General features: G+C 46.3%; 1 protein-coding gene across 4 annotated transcripts in view; it reads right to left on the bottom strand.

The window, feature by feature from the left end:
* Positions 1-9,251, bottom strand: part of FSTL4 (follistatin like 4) — a 396,562-nt gene extending 387,311 nt beyond the window's left edge. For 3 of the 4 annotated variants that reach the window (XM_065690673.1, XM_065690681.1, XM_065690680.1), the window contains exon 1: positions 1,488-1,646. The gene's annotated coding sequence lies outside the window, so the exon portion shown is untranslated. Of the gene's footprint in view, positions 1-1,487; positions 1,647-9,126 lie in introns of those variants that run through there. The other variant, XM_065690678.1, reaches the window with a different exon arrangement.
* Positions 9,252-26,855: the final 17,604 nt, after the last annotated feature.

Here is a 26,855-nt window from a genome sequence, read left to right as displayed (position 1 = left end):
TTTACAGGATAAGGGATTAATCCCACTGTGAGCAATGCCTTGGGAACCTCTCCTTTGATTTTAAGGGGAGATATTTTAGACTCATACTTAAAAAAACAGATGTTTGCACCTTGCTACAGCTATAAAATACGAAACAGAATATGAGAGAGTATTAAAGATAGACTGTATCAGAAACACCTCGTGATTTCACGAGCTCCAAGCCGCTTAAAACGACAAAGCCTAAACAACAATACAAATGAACTCAGGGTCGACTCCAGTTCAGATGCACCAACATAGCTATGTAGACAGGGAGGGGTTGACCCCAGAAAGCAGCCAGCAGCACCTATGCACAGGTTCTGTCCGCAGCCATTCATTAAACAAAGAAGCAATGGGCTATCTTAGAGACAAAAGAGAGTCTCCTGAACGATAAGAGACATCAAGGCTTGGGAGCTTTGCTGAAGCAGACAAACTCCAAACCCCTTATAAAAGCAACCCAGGGTCTCTGCTTTAGGGAACAGAAATCAGAAAAATACAGAAGTTTTTAAGGAGTATCTGTCCATTAGACCAAAGTATCTGTTACATAAGGATAAGATAAGGAGAGTAAAGTTAAACAGAGAGGCATTTGGATGCTCTGATTTGTAAGTTCGGAAAGAACCCACCATGCAGCAATTACACACTTGGTTAAATTCACAGAGAAACTCCAGCTTTCCATTAAGAAAAAGGAATGCAATTATAACTTGGCCATGAAACAATCTCTCCCATACTTGGTATTTCTTTCTCTTTGACGGTTTAATGCCTCAAAATTATTTATCTTATTATTTATCTCTCTGTTTGTTTTTTGAAGGACATCTTTTTGTGCCTTCGAGCCACTTTATTCATTAGTTCTCCGGAGTTCGTGTCCTATTTCATTATGCTTTAATCTTTACAGTTGTTAATTTGCATTTCATTTCCTGTTGCAGCAAAATTTGCCAACAAAAAAGTTATTGTAAATATTAATGCAAGTCAACCGATAATCATCCACGAAAGCGTTTTGCAGCAATGACAATTACCTATGGCTAAGGCAGAAAAGAGCAATTCAAGTAGTTAAGAGACAAAACACCTCAAGCTGAGGGCACAGAACGTTCTTAGAAGCACAGAGTGAGACATCACAAACAGCACTTACAATTAACAGCAACTAGCTTTAAAGAGAAACTGCCTGGAGAAAGAGCAAGACCTGTCTGGTAACCAGATGCCCAAAGCCCATCCGAAGTTTAGTTACCTTATCCTCACCACAGCATCTGTTAAGTGCAAGCAACAACTTAACTAATACCATGACCGTAACTGGAAAACAATAAACCAAACTAAACCCAACATCCTGCACCACAAAACCCAGTAAATCACGTTTTCCCCTCCACACACACCACCATTACCATCAGCTCCCTGGCTCCTAGCGCTGCGCCACAACAAGTTCAGCGCTTGGAAAAGACATAGCGAACCCCGTTTAAACAAAGAAAAACCTTCCAACTTACCCAGAGCTGGACCATGACTGCAGGTTGCGAGCTTTGCTTGTGCTGACCCAGAACAGTTCACCCCCAAGCTGCTCTGTAGGGGCAGGTCAAGAGGAACCAGCAGTTAAAACACCTTCCCCAGCTGCCTTAGTTTAACTGGATCACGTTGGTTGGAGGTGGATAATTACCCTCGTTAAGACAGGTTTGCAAATGCACCTTGGTTTTAACAGAAGAGAGCACTTAGCAACTTAAAACACGTGCGTAAGAGCCCCAGCTTTGCTGGCTCCCTCATTAACCTCCTGCAGGGCACGATGTGCTGGGGGGAGCTGTAAGAGAAGGGGCTGCAGGAGCTGCTCCTTAGAAAGCTTCCACGAAAGAGAGAAGGGAACCTTGGGGACAGGCATTTGAACTGGCCCCTTTGTAACCCGTTGGCCTCGGGAAAAGTCCCTGTTTTATCCCACTTTAACTCCATAAACCGTATTTCCTGGCTTGGTTGTTATTACATGTCCTCAACACATGGCTATGGTATGGGTAAGAGTTGCATGAAGCGGTGATAGCTGTGTTTTGAGCAGAGCCTGTAAGAGCAGCCATTCAGTTTCACAGAGTCTGCAAGAGGATTGCCTCTAATTCTCACTCTTGTGCATTTCTGAAAGCTCCAACAACTTGGACCAAATCGCCCATCTAAAGCTGCTTCTCTGAGCAGCCGCAGCTCCTGTCCATCTATCACAGCAAGCTGCCCTTCCAGGATGTGCTGCATGACAGCTCTATGGGCTTAACACCCATAAAAATAAATCAGGTTCCTTGCTTTATTGTTTTCTCCTCCAGTTCCTCAGCTTTCTCATGTTTTCACAACGGATCTGATAGGGAGCAGCCCTCCAGCACCCACCCAGGACTGGGGGCACTCTGCAACCGCTTTCATTTGCCACAGGTGACCAAAGGAGCTGTCATTAAGACAAAAATACCCTGAGTAAACGTGTGAGGATGGTGCAGGATTGATCCTTGCCATTAAAAACTGAGAGCTGGGAAAATAGAGTCTTTATTTGAAATGATTTACTTGCATCATCAACGTGGAAAAGCCTTGGGGCTGACCTTTAGATCAGCGCAGTCCTCACCAAGCTCCCTCTTGCAGGAACAGGAATCATTTCACAGGGTTTTCAATGTTAAAGTCATTCCATGAGGTTTCCCCCCGCCATGTCTGGGGGGAAGACAGAAGGTGGCGATAGGCCAGGAGGAAATGCTGCTGCCATGCAAACCCATGGAGAACAACAGACCTGCAACAGTGCTGACCCGACTGGGACAAGAGCAACCTCCCGTTGTAACTTTAAAGAGGGAATGATTGCCAGCCCCACAGGGAAAACCGGTGTTAATGAACTCCAACAACCAAGCACCCAGGAATCAACTGGAATTTTGCAGCTGCGGATTTCCTGCTGGGAAAAGTCATTCTTGCATCTGCCACCTCCCTATGGATAATATTCCCTTCCCCAGTAAAAGGACCTACACACAGCACATCTTCTAGGTGCAGTGCTTGTTGTTTAGTGCTGCAAACTGCATTGAGGGTTTAGTGCTACAGACTGCACGCAGCTTCATTTCCACCAGCCTTATCCTACGGGATACCACATGAGGAAAGAGCCTCAGCAGCATTAGTGTATTTTCACATCCCCTATAATAAATCCTCTGCTTCTCTCCTTTACAGAGGAACAGGCCAACTTCTGCTTTCAGTAGGTAAGGTCTATAGCAACCTCTTTACAGTCACTTGAGCTTTGCTGGGGTTTAGATTGAAGCAGAGAGGCTTTAACTGTCAGATAAGAAAAGTTTGGCAGAGCCATCCCAGATTCTGCAGCATCTGCTCTGACTCACGGGTGAGAAAAACACACAAAGAAACCTTGAATCGGAAAAGCATCAGACAAGATGGAGCAAGAACTAAAACAACAGAAACACCACCCGAGGCTTAGGCTGCTGACTTCTCCCCCATCCTGCTTTATGATCTCTAATCCAAGATGAGTTAATTCCTCTTTCCAAGCTCATTCAAGAAAATCTGGCACAAGGGATGATTTGGTAGCATCATGCACAGACGCAGACAGAACAGGAAGCCAAGACCCCATTCTGACCAGCTTAAATGTTAGGCAAATGCACAATACCCACCTTAATCACCCTCATTTTTCCTTTCTCCCTGCCATCCTGGCTTTCTAACTCCCCATCAAATCTCTTTCCCTGGACCCTGAAAGCCTTGCAAACAGTTTAGGGTTTTAAGCTCTTGAGACCACTCCCAATCCTTCTTACCCCTGTCCTCCTTTTCTTCCCTGCTGGACCAAAATCCATCCCTGCCTGGTTGTTGCCACTTTTTCACTGCAGGCTTTCCAAAATCACCTGCCTGGCTTGTACTGGGCTTAGCAGAGTCCTGGATCATGAGCAGGACTCCAAAGCACTTTGGGAATCTCAGCCAGGACAGATTTCTGCAACCATAACTTTGCTTACAAAATCAACTATTTTATCCTTATGATGGAATTCTTCTTTTTCCCTCTTTTTTTCACACTTTTTCCCTGCCATGGCACTCTCCCAGTGCAGAATTGCACCCCATCAATTGTCTTCTTTACTCAGGGTTAAACTCTTAAGTGGTGCAGAAAGATGAATTCCCCTCCCTTTCACCTGGTGGAACAGTGTCCATGATCACCAGCGGACAAAGTGGTCACCGAGGTGGCAGGAAGCAGCTGCAGCTCCCTCCCCATCAATAACAGACAAAGAGCAAGGCTCAACTTTGGCTCCTGAACCGATCATTAGTAATGATGCATCAAAAAGCTTTTGATGAGTGGGTGATGTAAGTAAACAGGACAGAGTAATAATGAGGCTTTATTTATAGCCAGGTAAACCAGCACTGGTGTCAATTGTGCAAAGTGACTTTGAAGGAACTTTTTAAAGGGGATACTGAGAACGTTTCCCCCCTCCCTCTCGCAAACAACCGTAACCATTATTGATAGCATTTCTGAAATGGCAGGTACAGAGAAACAGAGACTGTTCTGTTGTGTCAAAGTTGGTTTATGGCACCATATTTTTCCCTTGTTTAAGGCAGCACCACTCATTTACAACATTAAACAATGTGATTTATGTACTTTAGCAGAGCTTACTACATTTAAATGTTTCGGGCATTTCATTTTTACAACATACCTTGTTCCAATATAATCAATGTGCTTTTTTTTCTCGGGCTGTGATAGGAATGCAGTTTGTGTTTTATAGCTAAATCAATATAAGAATTAATGGGTGACGAACAAAGTAAATGGTAAAAAGTACAGGGAGGTTGTGAGATCTCTTTTGCTGTATCGATTCCATTAGCACGCGGCTGCCCACTTGTGCACAGTTTCATATTTGATAAGCAAGCAGCAGATTTCATATTCCATGGAAGACAAAACGGGCGAAGTTCAGCACTGAAATCACTTATGCCAAAGTCATTGAGGTTAAAGCAAGAATGGAGACGAGCCAAGGTGGATGTGCTTTAAAGGCAGCAGCTGTAAACATCAGATGGTCACAAATGGTGCCACTCTGACTTCTATTAAAGGCTGTGATACTTGAGCAATGACATTCTTGGCTCTTTCATGCTGCTGGGTTATACAGGTTTTAATTAATAGCAAAAATGATGAGAAGAGAAAGCTGCTCCGGAGTTTTCTCACTAATAGATGAAAAGCAACATTTCTTTTTAAATACATGCAACCCAGATTTCTTGTTAGAGACACAAAGAGAGAAGAGCTCTGGCCAGCTACAAGCAATGTAACCTGGAAAACATTCTTTCTTTACTTTGCCATCTTTTCATGCCTGAAGTTTGCTCTTTCTCTTGACAAGGGGTACATGGGTTAGTGTCTAGAGAGGGCCACTCAAAATGTTTCTGGAGTCTGTTATCTCACTGGAGATGCCTGGCAAAGGTGCTGTAATGCTTTCCCATGCATCAAGAGACAGAAGAGATCACAGCACCTTGTGTCTGCCACAGTCTGTGCAGGCACTGAGATGCCTCTTGCCTGGCACAGAGTCCCAGTAAGTGCAGCATCCACGAGTGACACCAAGCAAGGGGTGGGTTCACAGCTCCAGAGCTCCTCTTGGGTCCCCTTCTGTCGTATCATAGAATCAGTGAATGGTTTGGGTGGAAGGGACCTTAAAGCTCCTCCAGCTCCAGCCCCTGCCACGGGCAGGGACCCCTTCCCCTGGAGCAGCTTGCTCCAAGCCCTGTGTCCAGCCTGGCCTTGAGCACTGCCAGGGATGGGGCAGCCACAGCTTCTCTGGGCACCCTGTGCCAGCGCCTCAGCACCCTCACAGGGAAGAGCTTCTGCCTAAGAGCTCAGCTCAGCCTCCCCTCGGGCAGGTTCAAGCCATTCCCCTTGGCCTGTCCCTGCAGGCCCTTGTCCAAAGCCCCCCTCCAGGTTTTCTGTAGGACGGATTTTCTGTCCCTGCATTGCTATCATTGCCAGCAGCTCAGGCACGCTCCCACCACGCTTCCACAACTGCGAAAGACAAGCTGCTCCCTGCAATCCTCACACACTCCGACTTACGGAAAACGAACGCATTTGGATCAAACATGTTTGCAGACACCTTTCCAAGTGTCCAGTTAACTCTAATTACTTAGCGCACTGACTCGCATTTCTATTTCACAGCCTGCATCAACAAACTGCAATGGTGACCTTCCACACTCAGAAGCATGTCTGATCATTCTTATTCTGAATAACAGATTAGATGCATCTGTTCATGTTGCTACATTACTTTTTAAAGCCGTGACCCAATAAAGCAATTACTGTTCCTATCAGGTTCTAGATATCCTCTACAGCCGACAGTAAAGCGTTCTGGGGTGCTGTAGCATCCGTTACTATTCTTATCCTCTCGCTTTCCTTTGGGAACATCCGTTTTGCTTCCATAACAAGTTTTAATAGACCTCAGCAAACAGGTCCAAGAATGGTAGTCTCGTGGTTTAAACCAATACACGCAGCTCGTCCACTCACTCCCCCCTCTTCTTTCCCTTCCTCTACTCCTGGAGGGACGGAGAGGAGAATCGAAAAGAATGCAACTCCCATGGGTTGAGGTAAGAACAGTTTAGTAACTAAGGTATAACACAAATCACTGCTGCTGCCACCAATGATAATAATGATAAAGGAAATAACAAGAGGAAAGAATACAACACCTCAACACCAGCCGACCGATAACTCGCTGCACTCCCCCCAGCCGAGCACCGACCGATACCTCCTCCAACCCTGCAGCCCCAGCCCTTCCAGGTAAACTCCCCATTACCTCCTGGCCATGACGTGCTGTGGTATGGATACTTCTTTGGCTAGCTTGGGTCAGGTGTCCTGTCTCTGCTTCCTCCCGGCCTCCCCTCCTCCCTGGCAGAGCATGAGGCTCACAAAGTCCTTGGCCAGACCAAACATTTGAGCAGTAACTAAAAACATCGGCGTTATCAGCGCTGTTCCCAGGCCAAAAGATAAAAACACAGCACTGCACTAGCTCCTAAGAAGGAGAAAAATGACTGCTACCGCTGAACCCAGGACAGGTAGTCAGGACTTACATTTTCTACAAGAATATTATCCTCCAAATGTCCCAAACCTTCTTTACAAGGCACCTTTTATTCATGTTTTACTGTATGAATTCTGAGAGTTTATTGCTCTTTGTACTCGGAGCAAAAGGATTTAATTATATTCCATTTCCAAACAAACTGTTGATCCAGACTCGGAGTGTCAGTAATTAGATAATTTCACAGCGCACATTCCATTATCACTGTCATCCTTAATGACTGTTTATTTGAAGAGTCCTTCTAGCATTGCAGCTACCCCGGTAGTAAATATAATAATAGATGATGTGATTGGTAAGGTTCACCCATTGCTTTCATATTTAAAGTAACGAGCTGTAGAGAAATTTCTACTCAAATGCAGAGATTTAGATGGCGAGAATTAAAATGCTGGCCTTAATGAAATTGGTAATAAAATACTCATTGACTTCCTGGGGTTTAAATGTAATCAGTTCCTTTCAAGTAAAGATGATTAGTGACATATACTAAGTATTAAATAAACAGTTATTATGAGCTCTAGCCTGACTTAGGGTGCCAAAAGGGCTCATGTAGAAAGACCCTGTTTATGCATGGACCCTTTAACCCAATTAAAGGCATGTGCTACATGCATCAAATCCATGTAACTACACTCAGCAGAGAGCTTGCAAGGAGCAACCCCTGATCTCTGCAAGCCCTGCCCATTTCCATGTGCCTGGAGAAGATGGGGGGGGACCATACCTACCACAGTGGGGCATGGGGTGGGAGCACGAGTCTTCCACCACATCTGCCACCAGTTGCAGCATTGGCAGGGATGGGACAAACCCATCCACCTCCATGGGCAGGGTGCTGATACCCCAATGTGAGCTTCAGCTGGGGCATACCAGAGGGGCTGTAAGGGCATCCCATTGCCCTCTCCTGAGCTTCCCAACTACCACAGTCCTGAAGTCACTGGGATTTGAGGTCATTATGCCATGAACTTCCATTGGGTCATTTCTAGAGCAAAGCACGAACAATTCTGCAGCACTTCCTCATTTAACAAAAGCAGGATTTCGATTTTTTTCCATTTTCTGCCTTTTTTTTCTTTATGAGCACAAGACGTGCAGACAATGTAATGAATTTTTTATGATTCTATTAAAATACTGCATAATTACCCAGCTACATGCTTGTCATGACTGTGTTTGATCCCTTTTAAGTTGTTGACGATCTCAGATACACAGAGCACTGCTGCAGCCACGCACCACCAAGCAGAGTGATTGCCAGTCTCATAGCACAGCCCTTTACAATTCTAGTGTTATTCAGTAAGGCATGGACTAAATTTAAGCTTGTTTAGTGAGGCTGCCTTGAGGAAGCACCAGCTGAAGTATCCATTGGGTTCAGTGATCTCAGCTCCCAGCAGCAGGAGCATTCAAAGGGAAGTGCAAGCATCATTATGGGCTAGATGTTGAAGTTGGTTGGCTTTCAACACACTTTGCTAAGCACAGTGATGGGTAAATAGAATTTTCTGGGATGAAAAAAACAGTGCTTTATTAGTGAAGTGGTGCAGTGCAGCTGGGAATTAGACGGAGCTCCATAAAAAGCTTTACTTTTAGCCCACTTACTGTAAAGGAGGAAGAGCCAAGCCCTTTATCCTAAATAGACTGATTGAAGGCATGTGTTATTATTTATTACTAGTGAGATGCCTTTAAGGACCATTAGGAAACGCAGGCAAGGAAACCATCCTCTTCATTTTCAGACGTGGCTCTTCAAAACGCATTAGGAGACAATTTGGCCCAGCACACCAACATTACCCTTTTTATTTCAAAGTAGGCAGTAATTTGAGCAAAAGAGCTAATTTGACCTTCTTTCTGGTCAGTGGAAAATGTAATGCAAGGTTGTAGTAACATGGGGATGGGAGGCTCAGCTCCTTAACACAGAGGCCACCATTCTCCCAACCCCTTAGCCCCACAGCATGTTCAGAAATGCCCTTGCATTTTCAGTGGCTTTTGGCTTTGTTCTGGCTTGCTGCATGGTCAAGAGCACGTGCTGCAGCCAGTCCATCTTACATGCCATCTAATAATCCATACAGTATCAACAAAAGGGCATAATAATCCCCCTGGTTTTTACCTGGGAGCATATTTTGTATGTATTTTTACTCATAATTATTACCTGAGCAGCATCTTTGCTTCACCACTGACTGGAGCAGCACTTGCAGAGATTCATTATCTCTGAGCCTTCTTGTAATGAGCAAATTCAGGCTGGTCAAGGGATTCAGAAGTGGCTGGGGGCAGGAGGTGATGACGGAAGGCAAAAGCACACTCTCATAACCCTCATTTCCTAAAAAGAATAGGCCTGCAAAGAAAAAGAAGGATTAGAATATAAAATGCATCGAGAACATCACAATAGCAGCTATCTGAATGTGCAAGACATCATCCACAGCCTCCTTTCCCCTTAAGTAAAGAAACTGTCAGATAATGGCCAAATCAATCAGTCAGCATTATCAGCCACGGCTGCTGCCCATGCCTGTGAAGTGCAGAGCTGTGTTCCAAGACTTGGGAAGCACTCCCAAATCCAGGCTGTCCTCCACGAGGCATGCCGAGATCTGGATATCGTATTTCTCTCTTTAATTAAAACGTATTTTTCACTCCCGATCCACAGAAGGAAAAACAACATAAAAGTAATTGAGACTTCACGTTTCACATGTCAGATCATGATAGCTTTTCTTCTTCACCAGCATGCCAAATAAGTACTTATAACAAGATTCACCATCAAAAGCAAGCACCCTCCTTTCCAAGGATGACGGAATCAGGCTTAGATAAAATAGGAACCAGCTCATGCTCAAAATGAATCCCGGTGTCAGGCTGCTGCACCTTTGCAAAGTCCTTCATCTCTCTCAAACCTGCCATACTTCATTATAGTAGATGGGGAAAGGCACCAGCCTCTCCAGGCATGTCACAAAAATTACCTACTAAAGCAGACAGTATTCAGGAATTAATGCCTTTAGTACCTGCGAGCAGCACTGACTCATATATTGCAGGCTGTAATTTCAAGGTCTCATTCATCCCTCCCTGGTATCGAGCATTTTGTTGTAGCCTTTTTGCAGAACACTTTTATTTCTATGGGTTTCCCTGCCACTAATACACCATTAAAAGGAGAAACATAAAAGGCAAACAAAGAGAAGAAAATAAAGCATTTCCTGCACTCGGAAGGCACTGCAGGTCGGAAGGGATATGAAACCGTGGGATACGTCCCCAGTGATGGGAGCTGCGAGTCCCTGATGGCAATGGGACCGCTCCTGCAGCACAGGAGGGTTGTGGTCCGCAAAGCAATGGACTTGATGGGGACCCGGCCAGGAAACAAGGTTTAAATCTCCCTTTTATACACACACATAGACAACGTGTGTGTGTTCAACAGGAGTGTTTGTCTTTTAACAACCCTTTTAGTGCTTGGGAGTGGTAATTCTGCCGCCCTGGGATGATCTTCTCTTTTAACCCAGGTGCTGTGAGTGTGCTCGCCTCTGCCATGATGCCTCATGAGCTACAGGGGTAATTCACCAATTTATTTTATGCAAACTTAGAAAATATGGGACTGAATGGTGCAGAAGTAATGAGCAGTGAGATCCGGATCCCGGGATCGCTGTTGGGGAATGCCGAATTTGCCCGTTACCTCAGCTAATGGAGCACTTTCAAGCCCAAACAATTAATTTGCTGGAGATTTCCTATGCCTTCCTGAAGATGAGAGCACAAGCACAAACTCCCAGCACCAACCCAATTTCCTCTCCATGATAGCTTTTCAATTAGCCTGGGTAGAACAGATACAGAAAATACAGCACTTATATCAACGTCTATACCTTCCTCAAGGAAATAACTGTCCTCAGGGCTGGATAAATAGTAAAGGAGTGTTACTGTACTGCATCTAAGACATTAGAAGCCTTTCAATTGCTATCATTTAATCTCATTATTTTCATCTGTTAGTTCCACCTCATTTTGGATCCATTCTTGTATTTCCACATTAAATCTGTTTAGCTGGGAGCCGTGATCTGATCATGCCCAAGGTCCGTGGATAGCTGAGACATCAGACACACAAGAAAAGTGATTAGAAACCCCACACGTAGCAAGCTCTGCCTCATATCTACTGGAAGGTTGTTACAGTAAATGCAAAACCAATGTGGCCTGACACTGGTGGAAGTTAGAAGACTAGGAGACATAAAACGCATGAGTTATTTTTCACATTAGGTAGCAAACTGAGTTCTCCTTTAACCACTTGATTACCTTTGGCTGACAGGAAAACACATTGCTAGGAAAATTAGTATTATCTTTATTATGGATGTGTCCCTGAAGATGCTGAGGCACTGACATATATCCACGTATGGGGCCTGGAAGCCATGAAATAATTCTACCTTGCGAGCAGATGCAAAGGTTTTGTACCATCACCAAGGATTTATTATGGAGTTTAATGGTCATTACTTAACATCATGTGCTCTCTTTAGATATTCTCTATCACCATACCCATTTTCGTCTTTCAGCCTTATTATCTTCTGTATACGAACAAAGAATACAAGAAGGTGACAGGTAGTGGAAATATAAACCAGCCCTAACTAGCCACAGGCAAGCCAAGCTCAACTCAAATGGAACAGCCTCAGCATGAGGCGTATTGAGGATATGGCAGTGTTTTAGTGCCATGCCCAAGGGAAGGACAACCTGATGCTTAAAACAAAGCAGGACCTCTTTGCTGACACTTTCAGATACCTACATGATGTTTCCAGCACCTCAGCTCTCCAACCATGAAACAAGGACAATATTGGTGCCGTTCTGCCAAGACCAAGCTTAGGGCCACTGGGAGCTGCTTTTTTGCTCAAGTGGACATTACTGATGTCAGTGGCTGTCATTGAGGCAAAGCATCTGAAGACAAGCAGTGCACCTCTCCCCTGTCCTGGGGCTCCATACTCCAGAGCTGATGCTGCCCGACAGGAGTGGGTGGTGAAAACGCACCCAATTCCTTACTGCTTCAGAGATTGCAGGGCCCTCTGCAGAGAGCTGTGCACAGCAGAGGAAACAGCAGGATGCCTGCCCTGAGCAGGTTGTTTGCTCCAGCACTGAGGTAAAGAAATGGTCAGAACCACCACCAGTAGCTTCTGCCAGCTCTGTACATAGAATAAATCATCAATATTTCAGAGGAGCAAAGTGTCGCAGTGCAGTTACCTGCACATACACAAGATTCCCTTTTGTTTTTCCTGCATCTCCTCCATCCATCCACTCTGCAGTTAGCTCTAGACGTTTTGTTGCCCCCTTTGATTTCAGAATTTATATGTCATTTCCGTTGCTTTTAGACATATTAACAGAAACTTCAAATATTCCAAATTTAGCAGGACAACCAGTGAAAGGACATGGAACTGTTGGAACAAGTCCAGAGGAGGCCACGAGGATGATCAGGGGCTGGAGCACCTCCCGTATGAAGACAGGCTGAGGAAGTTGGGGCTGTTCAGCCTGGAGAAGAGAAGGCTGCGTGGGGACCTCAGAGCAGCCTTCCAGTACCTGAAGGGGGCCTACAGGGATGCTGGGGAGGGACTCTTTGTCAGGGACTGTAGTGACAGGACAAGGGGTAACGGGTTCAAACTGAAACAGGGGAAGTTTGGATTGGATCTAAGGAGGAAATTCTTTCCTGTTAGGGCGGTGAGGCACTGGAATGGGTTGCCCAGGGAGGTTGTGAGTGCTCCATCACTGGCAGTGTTCAAGGCCAGGTTGGATGAAGCCCTGTGTGGGATGGTTTAGTGTGAGGTGTCCCTGCCCATGGCAGGGGGGTTGGAACTGGATGATCTTGAGGTCCTTTCCAACCCGAACTATTCTATGATTCTACGTATCTGCATTTGGGGTTGTCTGTGCATTTCGTGGCATGCTCCAAAATTCACCAGGGCCATAACTCATGAAATGCAAGAGGAATCATGCAGACAGATGTCCAAAACTTTCAATATGGAAAAAGGCTGAAACAAATACGAGGAGCCTTTGACTTCGTCTACCCAAGTAACATAGCTCAAAAGCTACTGACTGGCTACTTGCGATTAAATGCGGCAGCACGTTGATGTTTGAGCACTTGGATCGCTTTCAGTTTCACCCACTTAGTTTCCTCCTCAAAATTAAATCCATATATTGAGGCCATGCCCTAAGAGAAACTTGCATTAGGCTGTAATCATGGTGATGTTAAAACCTGCTTTCAGAAGTGCAGACTTCCCAGCACTGGGGGACACGCAGCCTGATTTACACTGCCCTAAAAACAGGGACTCTGAATTGAGATGTTTAACAAAAACCAAGTGTTTGTGGGGAGATATTCACTGAGCTGACCATAGAGGCCACTAACCCTGGACACCCAGGCTTGCACAGGCTCTGCTGCCAGTGATGCAGCCTTACAGCCACATCAAGTCATGTTGAAGCCACTGGCAGAGGCCAGGTGGGAAGGATGAGCAGTGCAAATCCAAGTGCAAAATCAGGAGCTGTGATTGCTGGTGGAAGTTTTCACCCACAGCCCATTATTGTCGGGTTAATGAATGTAAAATACAATGTCTTTCACACATTGAAGCATGTAACCATGTGCTGTCGCTATAATCCCACTGCAATTTAAAAGTCAAATGTGTGGAAATGCTGCTTCGAAAACACTGCGAGCATCACAGTGACCAACTAGGAAATGAGAGGAACAGTGTAGGAACCCCGTCAAACACTGGGTGTCAGATATACCCTTCTCCAAGCAGGCTTTTCAGAAAGCAGGCACTACGTTTGATTTCCCATCACCAAGCTGCAGTGATGATCCTTATGCATTTTAATTTTACCAAGTCTTATGTTTTAATGAACTTCCAGACCCTGTTCCAGATGGACTCAAACCCTTCCGTAGGGAAGTTTGTTCACAAAGAACAGCCAGATGGAAAAGAGCTTTGAGATTTGGGGCTGCAGAAATAAAGCCTCCCTGTGAATTCTGTATAATATCACCATGAGTGCTAAAATACAGAGAAGAGCTGTTGGACAGAGAGCCCTCCACTGTTCTGCTGCAGGCATCTCCATCTCACATGGGATCTTCCTCTACCTTTTGGAGTCAGTCTGACAGAGCTTCAAGCTAGCACCAAGAGAGCTGTTCAGTCGATGTGAGAAAATACACAGGAATTGAATATAACAGATGTCATTTCACTGGGAAAAAGTTGAATATAAAAGATGCATTATTATTTATAGGCTGTTTTTCCTTTTTTTTCTGCTGGCCATTCCTGAATAAAATACCGTTTTACTTTCTTAGCTACATACACCTGAATGGCATTTTCCTGTTAACACTAAGAAGGCCATAAGTGAGGATGCGTGTAGGGTTACAAGGTTTCCTTCCCCAGATGATTTCATTCAACGCAGCTTTGCTCTAAACAGGTTCAGACCTGGTCTCCACAGTACTGAGCATCTCCATGTCCGCAGGGAAAAATCTTTTGCTCCACAAAAGGCTTTGAAATTCGCTTTGTAAGGACCATTTCACCAAGGGGTGTCTACAGGCACAGGAAGAGGGGGTAAGGGCTTTGTGAAGAAGCAGACCCCATCATCTCCTAAACCATCATGCTCCCCAAACCCCAACACTGTGCTCACCTGTAAAACAACCTGGGTTCATTGGAAACCCAGGTGAACCTCATTGAGAAATATAAAGGTGATGATGTTATCAAGCAAAAGGGAATTCTCAGCATTCCAACCCTCAAAGGAAGGCAAAGTACCAAAGAGGAACCACAAAGCCCAGAACAAGTGCCTGGAATCCCAACTACAGCTGGGGGTGCCCAAAGATGATCTCGGATCATTTATAGTCATATATTTTGCTAAAGGAGAGTATCTGCTGAAGAGCCTCAAAACGAGACAGATCACCAAGTCCCTGTTTTAAGGCCCCATTTTGGAGACAGTCTGTGGGTTAACAAAGAGACTTGCAGCCCTTTGCCGTCAAATATAGCATCATCTCCACCAAGCTTTGACCCCTGCCTTTTCTGTGCTACCTAAACTCATCTTAAATCACACCTTGAATCACATCACCCTCTGCTGATGCAGTATCAGCCTAAGAGTCCTTGCATTACCTTCACTCTAAAAAATACATTATTGGGAACAGGACACTCCTTTTGGAATTCATATGAAGCTTTGAATTTGACTCTGCTATGGAAAGGCACATGCAGTCTGTTACCTGTGGTGGTGTTTCCCTATCGCTTGTCGGATCCCTGTGAGCATGGGCTTTGGTCCATAGTTATCACCAGGCACTGGTGTGCCAATGAGCTGGTTGGTCCCCTGTCTCTGCCAGGCATCCTCCTCTCTAAAACCCACAGTGACAGTCGCAGCTGAAGTTCCGGCTGTGCCAATGAGTTCTCCCACTGTGACCTGGGTCACTGTTGAGCCTCATGCATTAGAAGTGAAATAAAAAGGGAAAAAAACCCTGAGACTAATCTGAAATAAAAGCATAACTAAATGGTGTGTGAAAACTAAATTGCCATCTCACAGCTTAGTGCCCAGCCCAGAGCCGGGTATTATCGGCACTTATGATACAACAAGCCATTGACTCATCAGTGGCATGACAGTTAACTGCTCTGCTGACAACCATAAATCTATTCCAGCACTACTGTTTATTATTAATTAGGAGAAGGGGGGAGCTGCATCCGTAGCACAAACCAGTGGCTCATCCCCTGCCTAATGTGAAAGATTTTATCTGCCTTGAAAAATCACCCATTTAAATGGTGCATCAAGGTCATAACACACGGGCAGTTTCATTCACCGTGGCATCTCGATAGAGGCAGTGCCAGTTGGGAGCTTCTATGCCATGTCATTATTTCCCACCCATCAGAGAAGCAAATAAACTTTTGATTCATAATAGGAACACAATGGAAGCAAGCTGAAAACCTGCTCTGAACAGCTCTAATTAAAGGTATTAGGAGTTAAGGTACAAGCTTGCAGAGGGATAACAATATAAATCTACTCAGTCTCTACAGGAGTATTTATCACTAACCCCTACTGCTGGTACCTGTGTATGTGTTCCATCACTATTCAGTATCGCCTCCACTTTACCCTGGGTCTGTGCAATATGCTAAATTGGCTTTTTCTATTACCATATCAAAGGTATGTTTGAAATTGAGCATCACTGTAATTTAGCTGAAATTACAGGCAGGCCGGGTCTGTCTTGATCAGTTTGCAAACCCCTCCACATTAATCAAATAAAAGACACTGCAGATGAACAAATCAGCAATGCAGGCGGAAAGCTGGCTGCCCTGGGGAAATTCCTCCCGTGCTCTAACACTGGAGATGCAGAGATGTCTATCTGCTGCTGCAGATGGCTCTGGCCATGCTAGCACCTCGCCCACCATGCCCACCCCCTTCGCCAGTCTCACACCGCCCAGCAGTGTTTCACCATCACCAATAGCTCATCATCACCAAAGCAGCACTCAGTTGCTAAAGGCTGCTCACAGTTCCTCCCACATGTTTGCCTGATTTAAAACACCATCATTTCCCCTAGATCATGCTGCAATTGATATTTCCAGGTATCTGTCAACAGCTAAAGATGGGTGGCATGGTGCAGGTGGCTTAAGACATGCAGCAGGACTGGTTAGCTCAAACTCGCACACCAGCATCCCCAGCAGCAGGGATGCAGAAAGCCGGTGGGAGGAGCTTCCATGCATCCTGCTTAACTCAAGCAGCATCTATCCTGGAAGAATAAGGTACAGATAGATACATCCATTGCCCTTCCTGACCCTGGTGGGTGTTTGGCTCCTGGTTCAGTTCTTTGCTAAGAACATGAGCTCTTGCCTTTGTCTTCTCCAACACCTCCACCCTTTGCTGCCTACCTCCTGCTTTGCCTCAGACATTAATTGCTCAGTAGCAATTCCTCTTTTTTCTTGAGGTGACTTACTTTTGCTCAGGATCTTTCTGCTTTTGACAATCCTTAAATTATGTCCTTAAAATAAGCCTCACAATCAGCAATATATAAATTATAATTTCCTTCTCCACATGCTTCAACTATTATCTTAATCAAGCAATCACGTCACCTCACATATAGTCCCTCATTATCCAAGTCGTGCCCTGTTTGTATTATATCATCCTTATCTGATGGTGCACCAAATCATCTGGCAAATCCTCAAAGGTTCTTAAACGTCTTCCAGTCCTTTGGCACTGCAAGAACTGGTTTCTATGCAGAGCAATGCCCACTGAGGGATCTCCAGGTGATGAGGTGGCTTTCTTTACATGTCCACCATGTTATTTGACTTTGTAAGCGAGACGCAGAAGGAAAGCATCACTCTGCTAAATACTGGGTGACCTTGGGTACCACCTTACCTCTAAAAGAAAACTCTCTAGAGTCAGGTCTTTGCTGGGATCATTTACACAAGTGAAGCTGGCAATGTTTGAACTGGTGCTGGAGACATTTTAAAGTAAGTATAAAACCTTCATTAGATGGCCATGCATTTGCCTGGGACATGGTTCTTTAGCTCAGAAGTAGCCTGAGCACCAGGCACAGAATACCTGAACAATGCATCCCTGGCAGTGCTCAAGGCCAGGTTGGACACAGGGGCTTGGAGCAAGCTGCTCCAGTGGAAGGGGTCCCTGCCCATGGCAGGGGTTGCAGCTGGAGGAACTTTAAGGTCCCTTCCAACCCAAACCAGTCTGGGCTTCTGTGATGCAGTCTCCTGCTTCTGCAGCCACATCCTCTTCAGCAGAGCTGGTGATGCTTTTCCACACAACCACTGCCCAGAAAGCGCATTTCTAACACGGAAACACCCCATTTGTATGCTCAGAGCCAGCCTGGCCGCTCGCCCAGCACCCGGCCTCCCTTAATCCATTATTAATGAGCTAAATCAGTCTCCCGTTTTCAGTCGGCTAATTTGTTCCCACAATCATGATTCCAAATATCACACGAATAATTTAGCAAGTTATTTTAACTGTGGTTAGATAAGCCTGTTAGCCATCATAAATTTAAATAAATTACCCTTTTCTCACACATGGAGGTGCAAAGGCAGAGCACTTTGTCAGGTGAGATACACATCCCTGCATCTTCGGTAACACAAATGGTACCTAGCGACGCGAATCTGCATGGAAGCGTGCCCTAAAGAGCCCTTCTCTGATCTGCAGCAGGGAAAGGGGGAGCCAACCCCAGCCACCAGCCCTGCTGCTGTGCCAGGGTGCATCTGGGTCACCACGAGCACCTCAGACGTGTGCAGCCCTGAGATTTCAGTGTCACAAATGTCCCCAGGTGAATGATGAACAGACTTGAGTCTGAGACCCCCAAAGACGGAGAGGCTTGGCTTGGTCCTGTCCCTCAGGAGCCATAGGTTCTTGCCCAGACACCTGATTTCCTTTACAGAAGCCAAACACCTTCTTCTCTCACGTGCTCCACTCCTTTGAAAGAGCAATTCTACAGTAACTCGGGACTCCAGGTGTATGGAGCCCTGAGGCTCCTCGCTGCGAGATCCCATTCGGTGCTTTGAGATTCTCCTTCTGCACCCTTGCGCAGCAGCAAGGTGTGCTGCACGCAGCGCCCTGGGGCTGCGAAAGGAGAGGCACAGCCAGGCAGTCTTTTGCCACTGTCACCACTTGCTTTGACCACAGGGACTTGCCTTGCTCTAGGTAAGATGAGCAGCTCGGTGTGACCCTGCATTCCTATGAGGCTCAGCCTCCCTTTGGCAGAAACCAACAGAAGAGGATGAGACACCGCAAAAAACCACCCCAAAGCACTAACAGCCCATGTGAAGGAGCTGTTGTAAGCACTGATTGTCATAAAGGTAACCTCTGTGCAGCAGTCCACACATGGAAATCGTGCCTGGCTTTCAACCCACTGCGACAGAAACACCCATGTGCTGACACACAGAGCTTTGCTGACACGCCACGAGGCTGCTGTCTTCACCACACCAGGATGGCAGTAAACAACGGTAAATAATAGATAGGGCATCTAATTTTGGAAGGCAGGGAAATGGCAATAATAGTCCTAGTTTATATTGCTGGGTGAGGGGTTTTTTTCCCCACGGATTGTAACTGGAGGTGCAAACATTTAACCGAACATTAACAAATAGACTGAGGTTTACCAGTAACAGTGGGAGGAATATCAAACCTTGGAGTTTCAGGGACTGAAACACTCACTGTGAGGGATAAGGATCAGATAGCAAGAAGCAGAAGCAGATTATCTAACGTCTGCCTATGCTGGGGCTCTTACAGCATCTGGTGTCCACCACCATGTGAAACACAGGCAGGAGACTCAGCAAGAGCCGGAGTGGGGTCACTCAGGCAATTCTTAACAGCCTTGCCTCTGCATGGATGCCACTACCTGTGGGTGAAAGATGTGCAGCTCCTTAATGTCACACATCTAAAGAAGCAGCTTTAAATTAGACTGGTAAAAGTACAGAAGGAGCTGACTCTCAAACACTGCTTAGGAAGCATAGAGAATAAAAAGGCATTTTTCAGTCTAGTTGTCCAATTTCTTGTTTTTTTAAAGCAACAAAGGATACGAAATCCCTGTGAAAGGGAGACAGCCCGTGGGCTGGGATTATCCTGATTTCTGAAGCAAACACAGGATGTCAACTGCCTCGTATCTGTTGGCTACCCAGACAGATTCAATAACCTGGAAAATGATGGGTTTTTCCCTTCACGTTCGTTGCTGCATACAGCACGTGGCACACGGGCACTGGCATCAATCACAGCAGTGATTTTCTTCAGTAGCTCTTCTCAAGTGGGCAGTACAAGGTCTGCTTTCCCAGCAAGGGGCATTGCTGGGGTCAATGTGCCGCAGCTCCAAGTGCTGAACTGGGGCAGTGCGGGCCCCCCTGGTGCTGGGAGATCCCCCTCAGTGGAAATAAAAGCCAACAGCACACCTAACCTAGCTGGGCAAAACACTTATATCTCTGCAATAACAGGAGATGTGCAAGGGATTGACTCAGCCGCAGCCATCCTGCACACAGAGGGGCACATGGGCACTTAACAGGTCCTTTCTAATCCTTCCTGGTAGCTCTCATTTTCGCAGCCCATCGTTTTTGTCCTTTGAATGCCATTTTCCTGCCCCTGTTCCTTGTTACCTTCCAGCTCCTGCCTTTGTCATTCTTTTCTCGCTCAGGTCTGTCCTTCCCTAAATTCTCCTGCTTGCTCTCCCACCCCTTTCTCATCCATAAACTTCTGTCCCACCGTACTTCAGTTCCCTTCATCTGCCCCAGGAGAGGTGAGAAGTGGGACACCATTTTTGACCTTGTCCTCCATTTCAGCACCCAGTTTACTCTTCCACTGTACCCATCCCTACTCACAACTGTGTTTAATTCTGCTGAGCCTTCTCGTCTCCATTCCTCTTTGGTACTGGATCCAAAGCTTTCCTTTCATTCCCTGCACAGAGAGAGTCCCTCGGATCTAAACTGAACCTCAGACCCTGCCAGACTATTGCAAGACTCAGTTAATAAATGTTAGTGAAACGCAGAGATCCCTGGGTGAAAACGGCAGTGGAGCTGTAGGCTGCCACATCTCACTGACTTCTTATTATCTTATAAGGGCTTCACTGGAGCCTAGAGGACTGCATGAATAGTGCATGAATCTGAAGAGCTTGCTGTCATCCTCGCCTTCAGCTTGAAAACGTGGCTCATAGGAATGCAGACCTGCAGGATCCCTTGGCTGAGGATGGGCGACACGCCTGGGAATGGACCCCATCCACTGGGGGGGAGCTGGGCTCTCGCATCCCTCTGGAGTTTAGCGCAATGCAGATAAATCACATTTAATTAAGAGGGAAACCCTTCCTGAAGTTAAGGCCAGCGTAATGTAATGCAGAAAAGTGATGGACTGCGCAGGTAAAGCGGGGATGGTCACACACAAGGTCGTGGGAGAGAAAGGATGCTGCTTTCTAGAGGATACTTTGGTAAATAGCAAGGCAGCCGCATCCAACACCTCCAATCACCCCAGCACCCATAAAGGATGTCATTTATCTTCTAAGTAAGAAAGAAAGGCTCCCAGGTAGCGCCAAAGTTGGGGGTTTCCTCTCCTAGGAAACTTGCTCTGCCTATGGATCGGATGGGATCTGCTGGCAACTGCTGCTGCAACTGGTGGTGCATCACCGAGCAATGAAGTGTTGCTGCTTTACAGGGGCTTTCCAGCTGCTCCTCTAATCAGCATGAAGGTAACTCATTTGTCTGTAAGCACTTCATTATGGTATTTTAAAGGAAAACCGTATCTCTTTGTTTAGCTCAGCAGTTTGAAAGTTCATATGGCTGAAAGGTGGGAACATCTCTCACCAGGAGAGATAGCAGCAATATAGAGAGATAGATTTATACAATACAAATCACCATTGGCATTTAACTTATAAGGATAATAGTACTGGTATCAGCTAATTTGCTAAGAAACACTTTGTTGTTGCAACATTTGCATGGAGAGGGTGAGGAGACCCATAGGTCAATCAGTTAACCTCACTTTCCCACCAGCTCCAGCATAGCTCTAGTACCCAAACTCACATCTACACACACTCCGTACCCGGTGTGTTTTACAGCTAAAGCCCAACTAGCTGGAGAATGCAGGTGACCCAAGCAATGACACTGGGCAGTGTGTGAAGAGCACCCAGTCACAGGTTTGGCTTTGGCTGTTCTTGGCACTGGGCATTTTCTCACCTGTAATTGTGTATTTCATTGTGTTAGAAATGCTTTGCTACCTATACCTAAATACAGCCTGATTCCTGCCCCCTTCTGTTCTGTCAGTGATCTGAGAAAACAGGCAAGACCTTAGAAACCATCAGGAAAATGCCACTGCTATCCCAAGGATACAGCTTGTAATTCTCAGGCATCCCTTATCTCAGCCCTTGATGCACTTAACCTAAGTAGTTCATGCCGTGGCTCTAGATTGCTACTGTGGAAGCAAAACTGTCTGGAATGTCAGGCTGATGGTCCCTGCGGCTCAGACAGTGCCAGGGACTCCAATGTCCAATGTGACTCCAACCAGCAAGAGGGCAATAAAAGCAATGGCTTGACTTGCCTGAAGAACAGCAAAGTGCAAGACCCAGAAGAAGAGTTAGTGGAGGCCTAATAAATGGAAGTGGGTCCAGGGATCTCTTATGTACCACATACCTGCAGCTCCCAAACCCCTGCCCCTGCAGCCTCAGGGCTGCCCAAACCACAGTTCATCTCCTGCTGCTTCCTATTAAAGCAGGCAGCAGGAGATGAAAGCAAACACCAGCAGCACAGACTGAAAGCCGGAGGGGGCTGGTTTGTGGCACTGACATCACGGTTTGGGCTCAGAGGGGAGCTGAGAGCAGAGTACAGATGGAGGAGGAGATGTTCCCTCCTCACTGGCATTCAATCCATCCCTCTTTGTGACTGCTGCTAATGCCAGCCAGAAATAGGTGTGTATCACAAAGCCCTTTCAGATGTTAGCAAACCAGAGCATCACAGGGCTGGTCTTGGTTAAAAGACTTTTGATATTGCCCTCCCTCAATTCACTGCCTGCTCGGCTCAGCCTCGGGTTTGTTTGGGCACTAATTCCAGCCCCACATTGCAGGGCAAAGCTTTAGCATTTTAATAAATCCAGGGGCTGCTTGGCCCAACTGCAATCTGTGACGTACAGACATCCATGAGCTTCACATTAGCAATGAGGATGAAACTTAGAATCATCGAATCATAGAATAGTTCGGGTTGGAAAGGACCTCAAGATCATCCAGTTCCAACCCCCCTGCCATGGGCAGGGACACCTCACACTAAACCATCCACACAAGGCTTCATCCAACCTGGCCTTGAACACCACCAGGGATGGAGCACTCACAACCTCCCTGGGCAACCCATTCCAGTGCCTCAGCACCCTCACAGGAAAGAATTTCCTCCTTAGATCCAATCTAAACTTCCCCTGTTTCAGTTTTAACCAGTTACCCCTTGTCCTTTCACCACAGTCCTCCAAGACCACGAGTTCTTATGACCCTAAAAGCACATCTACTGCGTGCCAGCAGCACAGGGCCAACAGCACACGGAGGAGCTGCTCTTCCAGCTGGCAGAGAGCACCAGCCCCGAGGAAAGCATCCCCGTATGGCACTCACCAGCCTGCTCCAGAGCCAGACAGAGCCCTCGAGTCCACCTTGGTGACTTCACATCGACTGTGGCACAGGCAGGATGAACTTGATGCAGTTTGTTTCCCCAGCTGACATTGAAATAACTTTGCAGCAAGCAAACACACAGACACCCCGCGCTCCAGTTACCTCCCCCGAAACAGAAAGACAGTGCAAAGCACTTTTCTCCATCCAAACATATCCCGGAGATGCAGTAAGCATCTTTGCTTCCTAATTGAAAACATACATCACTTACTTAAGTGATACTAAATCAGGCGCAAACACCACTGGCAATTTAAGCATTAATAACCAGTTCCCTGCTCCAGGAGACAATAGGTCCTCTGCCAGCATAAACCTCACAGCTTCCTGTGAAGCCAGCCCCTGCCTGGCTCCTGCCACTTTGTCCCACATCACTGCTGCATCAGTCCAACAGACAAGTCTTTGCTTCAGTTGTCACATGCATTTCATGCTAAGGGGTTTAACCTGCCTGAGGGGAGGCTGAGCTGAGCTCTTAGGCAGAAGCTCTTCCCTGTGAGGGTGCTGAGGCGCTGGCACAGGGTGCCCAGAGGAGCTGTGGCTGCCCCATCCCTGACAGTGCTCAAGGCCAGGTTGGACACAGGGGCTTGGAGCAAGCTGCTCCAGTGGAAGGGGTCCCTGCCCGTGGCAGGGGTTGGGGCTGGAGGAGCTTTAAGGTCCCTTCCAACCCAACCCAACCCTTTTGCATTGCTGTCCCCATTAGTTTGACTTCTTCTACCCTAGCACAAAACGGAGCCCTGCACATGATTCTGAACACAGCTGGACTAATATACAGCAAGTAATTAACTTAAAGTTTTCCTCTTCAAAGAGGCCTGATCCCTGCCTGGCCAGCTCAGACCCTGGCTGATGCAGCCGGAAGAGCTGCCAATGGCAAATGGAGAGATAACATCATTGAGGTCTCTCCTCTCTCCCTGCTGAGGTCTGCTAATAAAGATGCCTGTTTACTTCACCTGTCCTGTGTGGCTCTCCTCTGCTCGAGCCCCATGTCGGTAATAATAATAGTGATTATGAGTAATCTCTGCCAATTAACTGATTTATAAGACTATTCAAATGGCATTCTGTGCCGAAATGTAATTTGCTCATCCCAAGCCTATCCAACTGCCCTGCCTTTATAACCAAGGAAAACTTCATCTCTGCTTCAGAAACAAGGCGGATTTTCCCTTACTTTGATTTTCATTTCCCATTCAGCTATTAGAAGAAACCCATTCATCAAAGCTATAGGTTTTCCCTCTGAAAACCTTCAGCATTTAAAAGCTTTTGACTGAAATATAACGTATTAACGGAAGCCGCGACTGCACAGCCCTCTGCTGACCTTCCATAGGCTGAAATTGCTTATTTTGCTAAATTTATTTGCTACCCATTTATCAATCTAAATCTCAGGTGGTTTTAAAGGTCGTAAACCAAACAGCCGCTGAAATATGATTAACGAATATGGAAATAAATTACAAACTCCTAATGTTATCCCTTCCTGTGTCACGGTGACAGGCGCTCGCATGAAGTATGAGAACTTGTTTAACGTCTTACATGTGTGGGGATTCATCTACCTCTGGAGGGTTGCTCAAGCTCCGTTAATTTACAGCGTGCTGCTTTGTGCCTACTGAAAGGAGGATTATAGGAGGCAAACTCTGGGTCAGAAGCAGGCTAACAAAAGGGTTTAACTTTCCTTAGAGGGAAAAGTCTCTCCTTGGTGACCGACAGGGTTTATTAACAGGGGTTGGCATCGTACTGAGAAGTTACTTCCCGTTGAACAAGCAGTGCGGTTGTTACCATGCACAGTGCCCAGACCACCTCCAAAATAATTAATGGAGCATTAAACTGCCTTAGTGCTGCAGGATTAGCACTGAACCCTCTGAAGATTATCGGCAAAATGAGTAAATCTTTATACTCATTGCCTGGAGGGCAGAAGTAAAGGTGAATTTAACAGGATGCTTTGATGCAGGTAAAGCAAACCTGGTTACGGTAAATACGGGGTTGGAAACAATGCAGTGGCCAACACCAGGGAGGAGGATTTTGTGCACAGCCGAAGGAAGCAGCATCATCCAATTGCCCCATATGAGCTGCTCAAGGAGCACCAGAGGCCGCACCAGGCCTTAGCCAGCGCTTACATGGGAGCAATTACCACAGAGCAGTGGTCACGCTCTCTTCTCCAGCTGCCATCCATCGGCTGCTCCCACCACCAACCATGGAACACTGAGGGCAGCAACAGGGATTTGTGTCCGGGTCCTGCCCTGGCACAGGATAGGGCTTCTTCAGAGCAAGCCAGACCAAGGAAGTCCTCAGACCCACACACAGACAAAGATCTCCCTCTCCATGATGTATTACAAGTAACCTGCAAATGATACTGGCTGTAAAACCAAGCTGCCTGCTCAGAACCAGGCACCAATTCCTCCTCGTCATCGGAACAATTTTGGCTTTATTACCAGGAACTTCAGTGCAATGACTGTGCAGTCACCGGTGAATTTTAATTCTTGATGAACCTGTAATGGCTTTGCCCATTGGGCTCTGGTACAAGCAGACGCAGACGACTGCTTCCTGCAAAAATCAAACCTCAGCTCCAGAAACTGCTGTTTTCCTCAATATCAATCGATTTCCCAGGGAACTTTTTTCCCGTGTAACAGAAAAAGAACATTTTCTCTCTTTTTAAAGCAGATCTACAAAAGAAAGAGCTCCAGATGTCTGATATCTCTGGCAGGGGTATTGCAGGGAGCGCTCACGACTGATGCAGCCTGAGGTGCAAAGTATGCGCAGCGCAGCTCCGGAGCTGTGATCACTTCTCACTGTTGGGTTTGGTGCCTTTTTTTCCTCTAAATTGATTAATGAATTATTAATAAACGAGAGACGTGCACAGCAGAGAGACAACGCTTTATAAAGACCTCTTTAGATGCAACAGGATGGAGATAAAAACAAGCAAGGCAGTAAAAAGGCAAGATGAAAGCAACCAGCAGCCTTCCGAGGGCGTTATCAGTAACAATGAACCCAACAGACGAACAGGAACACAGCTACTGCCAGGCACTGCCCCTGCAAGGGTGCTACAGAGATAGGGTGCTGAAAAACATATATATATACACATATACATACACATCAAATACATTATTGCAGCTGGGAATAGAACCTTGCACATCAGACCAGCGGTATTACAAACATGCACACGCACAGCTTTCAGATTGCTTTACCTCTGGTTTTACTCCCAGGCAAAGGAACCAAAGATGAATACAGTGTGAAAGATGTCTTAGAGCAATCAAGTAAAACAACAGGGCTTGTGACTTGGTTAAAATACTCAGTTCTTCTCCTTTTCATCCAAACAGGCAGCTCTGCATGGGCTGATGCAGCTCCTGCTTGCCTTTAGAAGCCCAAGCTTTGGGCAAGCATCCCTGCAAGGGGACCCCTTTCCTCTTCTGATGCCCCTGTGCTTAGCAAGGACATGAGGCAGCATTTCAGCCTCTCCCATTGTCTAAAGCTCCGAAAAGGGTTCTCTCCGCTGTCTGGTTGCATTGAATTTGTAGGAATATCATCGCTTCAAAGCCTCTACCATTGGAAAACAGGGTTAAAGTGTGTTAACACATCCAGAAGTTGTGAGAAGAAAGGCTACCCCCTCCTGCAAGCCTGATAACACAAGTGTCATCGCCAAGCTGAAAGGATAACTTGGTCCATGCTGTGACCTCTATCGCTGCTGCAAACTTTTGGCCAGCTTTTAATTCCAGGCTCTGCAAATCCCAGCTCTACGGAGGCTATTCTGGGCTTAAGGGATGGGAAAGGGACCAGATGTCGGGCATTGCACTGACACAGATCCAGAGGAACGCTGTGGTGGATCAGACCCAACGTCCATAAGATATTACAGC

Source organism: Lathamus discolor, chromosome 10 (genome assembly GCF_037157495.1).
Source record: "Lathamus discolor isolate bLatDis1 chromosome 10, bLatDis1.hap1, whole genome shotgun sequence".
Taxonomy (NCBI): domain Eukaryota; kingdom Metazoa; phylum Chordata; class Aves; order Psittaciformes; family Psittacidae; genus Lathamus; species Lathamus discolor.
This window is presented reverse-complemented; position numbering and strand designations above follow the sequence as displayed.